We start from the raw sequence: 10,000 nt of genomic DNA, 5'->3' as shown, positions 1-10,000 counted from the left end.
ACATATTAACCGAAAATACTAGCCTCGGTAATGCAAATGAATTTAACATTTCCAACTAATTATTCATTTAAGAAAATAAAGTATCATGATAACCTTATTTCTCTGAAAGCTAAACTTAGAAAGGAATACATGAGGAAAATAAGAGGGTATATCATAAACAAAGAGATAATAACCCTAGCCCCTTCACTCGTAAATAAAACAGGGTCAACTTACTAAGCGATGAGGTGAATGAAAAGGACGTTTTTAACAGGCAGGTACAACGTGGGCGCTGGATAGCAGGGCAGACACGTCAACGGGTTCGTGGTTGGGTACAATTAATGTCCTTCATTTATTTTTCATTCATATTCAATGTTCTAAAATATGGGATTCATTTATTCTTTTGTGAGAGAGAGAGAGAGAGAGAGAGAGAGAGAGAGAGAGAGAGAGAGAGAGAGAGAGAGAGAGAGAGAGCTGAGTAACATGTTCTTTTCAATTTTTTCTGTACAGACATATTCGATCTTTGCTTATGATAGCACTAGTTCACAGCTCTAACTTTAAGATCACTCCCCCTAGTCCTGTCTTGTCTTGTTACTCTGATTTCTGGAGATTTTTTTTATGCCTTAAGATTAATTTCAATTTCCACTGACATTTTCTTAATTTCCTATGAACTGATTTCAATGTTTCTTTTTATATAAATATTTGTTTCACTGATTTTACCAGCCACAAAACAGAGTGGATTGATATAAAACATGCCTATCAAATGTTTGCATTATCTATTCTATTTTTTCAGTGGCAGCCATCTTGAAAATCAATATGGCGGCCAAAAGGGTTTGATTGATTGGTTCCGGGGATAAAATTGTTTCTATATGCAATATCTACAAGTCTGCAAAGTTTGATGCTTTTGTCCAGTATGTCCCCAACAACTTGGTTATCTGCCTGACTATTATGTGATATGTGGAAAATAGTCTCATATATATAAATTTTTTTACAAAGGCCTACAAGCAAAATTGGGTCTATTTTTGTGATATCTTAGCTTTATAAGTTTTTTCATTTATAGCTCTAGTCTGTAGCTAGATTTTACTGATAAAGAAAATTCTATTTATGTTTGAAGAAAAAATGGAGTATTTATTCAGTTCTTCTAGATATATAACAATTATGCTGTAAAATTTGTATTGTTATGCATTTATATATCCTTGCTAATAGAATGTTGCTAGCAATAAGCCTGTTTTTTGGTCAGATATATTTTTTTTTATCTTCTACATACGCTTTATTTTATGTGATATATGGTGTACAGTTTCATTTATTTTACAATAGGCCTACAAGAGGAGAAAGGTCTGCTCTCATGATATTTTATCTTTATAAATGTTCTAACTATGATTCTAATCTTTTGTGATCAGAATTTTTTCTGATTATAAAAAAATTATTTATTTTTTTGTCTAGAAGCAAAACCAGGTATATATTTTGATACTAATTATGCTTTAAAATTGTATTGCTATAAGATATGTAACCTTATTCTATAAAGAACGATATTTGTGTACCATACCCATTTTTTTTACTTAAGATTAATTTGGGTTTTTTACTGCATATGCTTAATTTCATATGATATCATATTAGAAATGCATTGTTTCATAGTTTCTACAAGTGGTTTGATGCTTTTGATTTTAACAACTTGGTTATCTGCCTGACTAAAAACATAATAGTTGATATAAAATTTTTTTTTACAAAAATGCCTACAAAATGTTGCATTATCTTATTTATAAGTTTTTTTTATGGCAGCCATCTTGAAAATCAATGTTTATGGTATTTTATTCAGTTCTTCTAGATATAAACAAGGGTTTGATTGATTGGTTCTAATAGGGGATAGAAATTATCTTTTCTATTTTATGCAATATCTAGTTTCAAGTCTGGAGAAAGTTTGATGCTTTTGTTCAGTATGTCCCTAAATCAACTTATAAAAAAAAAAATTATTTATTTTGCCTGCAAAACCTATTATTTTGTGATATGTATAAAATAGTATTCTATAAAGAACGATATATAATTTTTTTTTTAAAAAAGGCCTACAAGCAAAATTGGGTCTATTTTGTGATATAGTTTAAGTGGTTTTATAAGTTTTTCATTTATAGCTCATTATCTATTCTATGTCTTAGCTAGATTTTACTGATAAAGAAAATCAATTTATGTTTGAAGAAAAATGGAGTATTTATTCAGTTCTTCTAGTCCATATAACAATTATGCTGTAAAATTTGTATTGTTATGCATTTATATATCCTTGCTAATAGAATGTTGCTATGATTGCAATAAGTTTTTTTTTTGGTCAGCTAGATATTTTTTATTTTATCTTCTACATACGTTTATTTTATGTGATAACCAATTATGGTGTAAAAGAGTATTGTTTCATTTATTTTACAATAGGCCTACAAGAGGAGAAAGGTCTGCTCTGATGATATTTTATCTTTATAAATGTTCTAACTATGATTCTAATCTTTTATTTTATGATCAGAATTTTTTCTGATTATAAAAAAAAAAATTATTTATTTTTGTCTAGAAGCAAAACCAGGTATATATTTTGATACTAATTATGCTTTAAAATTGTATTGCTATAAGATATGTAACCTTATCTTCTATAAAGAACGATATTTGTGTACCATACCCATTTTTTTCCTTAAGATTAATTTGGGATTTTTATTGCATATGCTTAATTTCATATGATATCATATTAGAAATGCATCTGATCATAGTTTAAGTGGTTTCACTGATTTTACCAGCCACAAAACATATGGATTGATATAAAACATGCCTATCAAATGTTGCATTATCTATTCTATTTTTTTCAGTGGCAGCCATCTTGAAAATCATATGGCGGCCAAATAAGGGTTTGATTGATTGGTTCCGGGGATAAAATTGTTTCTATATGCAATATCTACAAGTCTGCAAAGTTTGATGCTTTTTGTCAGTATGTCCCCAACAACTTGGTTATCTGCCTGACTATTATGTGATATGTGGAAAATAGTCTCATATATATAAATTTTTTTTTTTTTACAAAGGCCTACAAAAAATTGGGTCTATTTTTTGATATCTTAGCTTTATAAGTTTTTCATTTATAGCTCTAGTCTGTAGCTAGATTTTACTGATAAAGAAAATTCTATTTATGTTTGAAGAAAAATGAGTATTTATTCAGTTCTTCTAGATATATAACAATTATTGCTGTAAAATTTGTATTTTATCTTTATGCATTTTTATATCCAGTTTCATTTTATTTTAATAGAATGTTGCTATGATAATATAAATGTTCCTGTTTTTGGTCAGATATTTTTTTATTTTACATCTTCTACATATTTTGCTTTATGCTTTTTATGTGATATATGGTGTACAGTTTCATTTTATTTTACAATAGGGCCTACAATGGACACCAATGGGTCTGCTCTCATGATATTTTTTATCTTTATAAATGTTCTAACTATGATTCTAATCTTTTGTGATCAAATTTTTCTGATTATAAAAAAAAAATTATTTATTTTTTGTCTAGAAGCAAAACCAGGTATATATTTTGATACTAATTATGCTTTAAAATTGTATTTATATAAGATATGTTATTCTTATTCTATAAAGAACGATATTTGTATACCATACCCATTTTTTTTCCTTAAGATTAATTTGGGATTTTTACTTCATATGCTTAATTTCATATGATATCATATTATGGAAATGCATCTGATCATAGTTTAAGTGGTTTCACTGATTTTACCAGCCACAAAACATATGGATTGATATAAAACATGCCTATCAAATGTTGCATTATCTATTCTATTTTTTTTTCAGTGGCAGCCATCTTGAAAATCAATATTTTGCCAAATAAGGGTTTGATTGATTGGTTTGGGATAAAATTGTTTCTATATGCAATATCTACAAGTCTGCAAAGTTTGATGCTTTTGTCCAGTATGTCCCCAACAACTTGGTTATCTGCCTGACTATTATGTGATATGTGGAAAATAGTCTCATATATATAATTTTTTTTTTTTTACAAAAAGGCCTACAAGCAAAATTGGGTCTATTTTTTGTGATATCTTAGCTTTATAAGTTTTCATTTATAGCTCTAGTCTGTAGCTAGATTTTACTGATAAAGAAAATTCTATTTATGTTTGAAGAAAAATGGAGTATTTATTCAGTTCTTCTAGATATATAACAATTATGCTGTAAAATTTGTATTGTTATGCATTTATATATCCTTGCTAATAGAATGTTGCTAGCAATAAGCCTGTTTTTGGTCAGATATTTTTTTATTTTATCTTCTACATACGCTTTATTTTATGTGATATATGGTGTACAGTTTCATTTATTTTACAATAGGCCTACAAGAGGAGAAAGGTCTGCTCTCATGATATTTTATCTTTATAAATGTTCTAACTATGATTCTAATCTTTTGTGATCAGAATTTTTCTGATTTATAAAAAAATTATTTATTTTTGTCTAGAAGCAAAACCAGGTATATATTTTGATACTAATTATGCTTTAAAATTGTATTGCTATAAGATATGTAACCTTATTCTATAAAGAACGATATTTGTGTACCATACCCATTTTTTCCTTAAGATTAATTTGGGATTTTTACTGCATATGCTTAATTTCATATGATATCATATTAGAAATGCATCTGATCATAGTTTAAGTGGTTTCACTGATTTTACCAGCCACAAAACATATGGATTGATATAAAACATGCCTATCAAATGTTGCATTATCTATTCTATTTTTTTTTTCAGTGGCAGCCATCTTGAAAATCAATATGGCGGCCAAATAAGGGTTTGATTGATTGGTTCCGGGGATAAAATTGTTTCTATATGCACTTGTTACTCTGATTTCTGGAGATTTTCTCACCAGCTTTATGCCCCTTAATATCAATTTCCACTTCGACATTTTCTCTTTTCCTCCGTAACCGATTTCAACTCGTTTCTTTTTATATAAATATTTGACCTTGCTTGTGATTCAGGAACAGAGTGAAGGCAACTGCTGGCAGGTGGAGGGCTAAAGCTGCACTTAGCATGGTAGCGTTCAACAATCCTGCTCCTGATTCTGTGAAGTCATCCATTTTTCCTCGCTATAGAAGTGTTTGGTAAGCTTAAATAAGTCAGATGCCGGCAACAACGCCCAAACACCGAGTGGCTAATGTGGTGCTGCTTGCGGCAGTAGCAGGTAGCGTATAGTTTCTGGATATAGCTGGCATCACTTCTGCCGATTCCTCGCTTTAATGATGCTAAAAAATCTAAACGATAAACAAGCACTCCGTGCCCCGGGGCATTTTTCTTGGTGCGTTTTTATCCAGGATTAAATGTTTTTATTCCCTTTATGACGAAAAAGTTTCGTTTCTGGATAATGAATTCCATTTACCTCCTTCCAAGAAATTCTGCAGAGACTCTCGATAACTGGGATGCCCAAAATTCGCACGTCATATTTCATCAAGATTTGCGCCAAGAAGGTAACATCCAATATTGACTTTGAACTCGATGCGCCAACCAAGACTTCCAAATGACAGATGCCCACATGGTATGATTATATATTATATATATATATATAAAAGAGAAGATATATAGAAGTATATATATATATATGTCTCCCGGATATTATATGAACAGAATTGTTTTTTCACCATTTATCTTTCAGCACCAACACCTTTACAGAGGTGATAACTGAAAATTTGTCCATATAAAAACAATTTTCTGCAAGAGTACATATCATGAACAAAGCAGGGACTACTGTGACACGAAATTCTTGAAAATATATATAACCTTTCAGCGAAAATGGTTGATTAAATGCTCATCTGAGGGAGCTAAACCTTTAATAATTATATAATTAGAAAAAGCAGTCAGAGATTGTCCACCTAGTAATCGACTAAAGCGTATGAGTACATTTTCGTCTAAAATTGATTGTTAGTGTCTGAAAACAAAATTATTTAAGTAAATCAGACATAATCCCTAAGACTTTCATTCTGGATACAAAACTCTGCGGTAATGATACGCATTATTTCGGTTCCTCGCGCCTAAGATTAGAACAAATGTAACAAAGTTGACGAATCCAGTCCAGTAAGAGGATCTTCTCAAAAATTGTATTCCCTTGTCTCTCCCAAAATATTGCCAGTTCCACGTTCCGCCTATCATAACATTCAAGTAAAAATGCAGACATAATTTTGTTACTAACCCTGCTCTGATACAGAGAAGGAAACAAACTAATCAAAGCATAAATCTAACATCCTCGGCTGAGGTAATAATTTCTTTACCCTCCACCTAGCTTTTTTTTTTTATAGACCGAGTTCTCCCACACTGTTCAGTATTAACAGGGACAAAGGCCAAAGGATTTCAGTCTATATTCTTCTTGATGGGAACTCCACTGAAATATTACAATCCTGGGAAAGTCGAGCTTTGACTTGGTCGGGATTTGAACCCAGGTGTTACCAGGTCGAAACGCTTATAATAAACATATCTGGATTCATCTTTGAATGTCCCAATTGCGAAGGTTCTCCTTCTTCATTAAGCCTCTCGACGAGGCTGAATTCTTGCGCTATGCCTCCATGTCAACTTTTTCCTGATCTTCTACGATAAGTTTTGAGTGCATCACTGGAAATATTTCAAGCGAATTAGATTAAAATGAGGATTCATTTTAGTTTTCTGTAAAAGAAAACTATTGTGCCGGCTTTGTTAGTCCGTCTGCACTTTCTTCTGTCCGCACTTTTCTCTGTCCGCCCTCAGATCTTAAAAACTACTGAGGCTAGAGGGCTGCAAATTGGTATGTTGAAAATCCATCCTCCAATTATCAAACATACCGAATTGCAGTCCTCTAGCCTTAGACTTTTTTTTTTTTTATTTAAGGTTCTTCTTAGTTTCTAACCGTGCCTCTGGCAACGATATGGGACAGGCCACCATAAATGTGATTAGCTCTTCACGTTGCACTATACAGCATTATACCGAGACCATTAAAAGGTAGATCTAGCTGGTGGCCTTGATTATGCGCTGTACAGAAAACTCGATTGCACCGAAGTTCATTTTTTACTTGTTTCAAAATGTAGCTGCTTTAGCAGATTTAGGCTAACCAGTTGAATCGAAGTGAGATTCTTTTTGCGAGAAGTGTCCCCGGTTTTACAGGAAAACCACCGAATCTTATAACACCCTTACTACGAAATATACACAAGAGTATATACAGGGTGAACCAAAATTAAGTGGACAGTAGATACATTTATTTTGAGATCACATATACAGTTATATTAACTAATAGAATAAAATGTTTATAAACAATTGGCTGCATTTACAGTTGAATTTTATTATACAATAATACAATACATAGGTACGGATATATATATATATATATATATATATATATATATATATATATATATATATACTGTATATATATATATATATGTATATATATATATATATATATATATATATATATAATTTATTGGTGTTTATATATATATATATATATATATATATATATATATATATATATATATATATATATATATATATATATATATATATAATGATGGTGTTTATTATATTTATATATATATATATATATATATATATATATATATATATATATATATATATACATATATATATATATATATATATAATATATAACGATGGTGTTTATTATATATATATATATATATATATATATATATATATATATATATATATATATATATATATATATATATATATATAAATAAATCTAATGTTGGGACGAACCAGGTCTCTCAGGTGGAAAGGGCGGGCTGTTATCCATCAACATGTATGTTTTAAAGCAGTTGGAACCCGAGACAACTGCACTAGCGAATTACCTGGGCAAGTTAACTGTTATTACCACCAAAAGGAACAGTCAACTTCCAGACCTGTAATGACCCAATAGACAACATTACACTGAATTATCCCTTCTGAGTGAATAAGATAGAAATCATCAACACACAGTCACGTGTGGAACAGAAATAAATTCTCTGACTCACGTCGGACGAACCCAGGTTTCTCAGGTGAAAGCAAGGCGTTATCCACTGGGCCACACAATCACTAAAAGAAGTTGAACGTCGGGATCGAACCTGACAGGAGTCAGAAATTTATTTGTTCCACACGTGATTGTGTGTTGATGATTTCATCTTATTCACCAGAAGGGATAATTTGAATGAAATGTTGTCTGTTGGGTCATTGCTGAGTCAGGAAGTTGGGGAAAACTGCTGGTATGCAAGCAGTTAGCTTGCCCAGGTAATTCCTTTGGGTGCAGTTGCTCAGGTTCCAACTTTAGACTTGTATGGCCCAGTGGATAACGCCCTTGCTTTCCACCTGAGAGACCTGGGGTTCGATCCCGACGTGAGTCAGAAATTTATTTCTGTTCCACACGTGATTGTGTGTTGATGATTTCTATCTTATTCACTCAGAAGGGGATAATTCGAATGAAATGTTGTCTATTGGGTCATTGCTGAGTCGGGAAGTTGGGGAAAACTTGCTGGTATGCAAGCAGTTAGCTTTGCCCAGGTATTCCTTGGGTGCAGTTGTTCTCAGGTTCCAACTTTTAGACTTGTATGGCCCAGTGGATAACGCCCTTGCTTTCCACCTGAGAGACCTGGTTCGATCCTGACGTGAGTCAGAAATTTATTTTTGTTCCACACGTGATTGTGTGTTGATGATTTCTATCTTATTCACTCAGAAGGGATAATTGAATGAAATGTTGTCTATTGGGTCATTGCTGAGTCGGGAAGTTGGGGAAAACTCGCTGGTATGCCAAGTTAGCTTGCCCAGGTAATTCCTTTTTTGGGTGCAGTTGCTCAGGTTCCAACTTCTTTTTAGACTTGTATGGCCCAGTGGATAACGCCCTTCCTTTCCACCTGAGAGACCTGGGTTCGATCCCGACGTGAGTCAGAAATTTATTTCTGTTCCACACGTGATTGTGTGTGTTGATGATTTCTATCTTATTCACCAGAAGGGATAATTCGAATGAAATGTTGTCTATTGGGTCATTGCTGAGTCGGGAAGTTGGGGAAAACGCTGGTATGCAAGCAGTTAGCTTGCCCAGGTAATTCCTGTGCAGTTGCTCTCAGGTTCCAACTTTTTTAGACTTGTATGGCCCAGTGGATAACGCCCCTGCTTTCCACCTGAGAGACCTGGGTTCGATCCCGACGTGAGTCAGAAATTTATTTCGTTCCACACGTGATTGTGTGTTGATGATTTCATCTTATTCACCAGAAGGGATAATTCGAATGAAATGTTGTCTATTGGGTCATTGTTGAGTCGGGAAGTTGGGGAAAACAGCTGGTATGCAAGCAGTTAGCTTGCCCAGTTGCTCAGCAGTTGTTCAGGTTCCAACTTCTTTTAGACTTGTATGGCTCCAGTGGATAACGCCCTTGCTTTCCACCTGAGAGACCTGGGTCGATCCCGACGTGAGTCAGAAATTTATTTCTGTTCCACATTGATTGTGTGTTGATGATTTCATCTTATTCACTCAGAAGGGATAATTGAATGAAATGTTGTCTATTGGGTCATTGCTGAGTCGGGAAGTTGGGGAAAACTTGCTGGTATGCAAGCAGTTAGCTTGCCCAGGTAATTCTTTGGGTGCAGTTGCTCAGGTTCCAACTTCTTTAGACTTGTATGGCCCAGTGGATAACGCCCTTGCTTTCCACCTGAGAGACCTGGGTTCGATCCCGACGTGAGTCAGAAATTTATTTCGTTCCACACGTGATTGTGTGTTGATGATTTCTATCTTATTCACTCAGAAGGGATAATTGAATGAAATGTTGTCTATTGGGTCATTGCTGAGTCGGGAAGTTGGGGAAAACTTCGCTGGTATGCAAGCAGTTAGCTTGCCCAGGTAATTCCTGGGTGCAGTTGCTCAGGTTCCAACTTCTTTAGACTTGTATGGCCCAGTGGATAACGCCCTTGCTTTCCACCCGAGAGACCTGGTTCGATCCCCGACGTGAGTCAGAAATTTATTTCTGTTCCACACGTGATTGTGTGTTGATGATTTCTATCTTATT

The sequence above is a fragment of the Macrobrachium rosenbergii genome, chromosome 55 (assembly GCF_040412425.1).
Source record: "Macrobrachium rosenbergii isolate ZJJX-2024 chromosome 55, ASM4041242v1, whole genome shotgun sequence".
In the NCBI taxonomy this organism is placed as follows: domain Eukaryota; kingdom Metazoa; phylum Arthropoda; class Malacostraca; order Decapoda; family Palaemonidae; genus Macrobrachium; species Macrobrachium rosenbergii.
Note: the sequence above shows the minus strand (reverse complement) of the source record.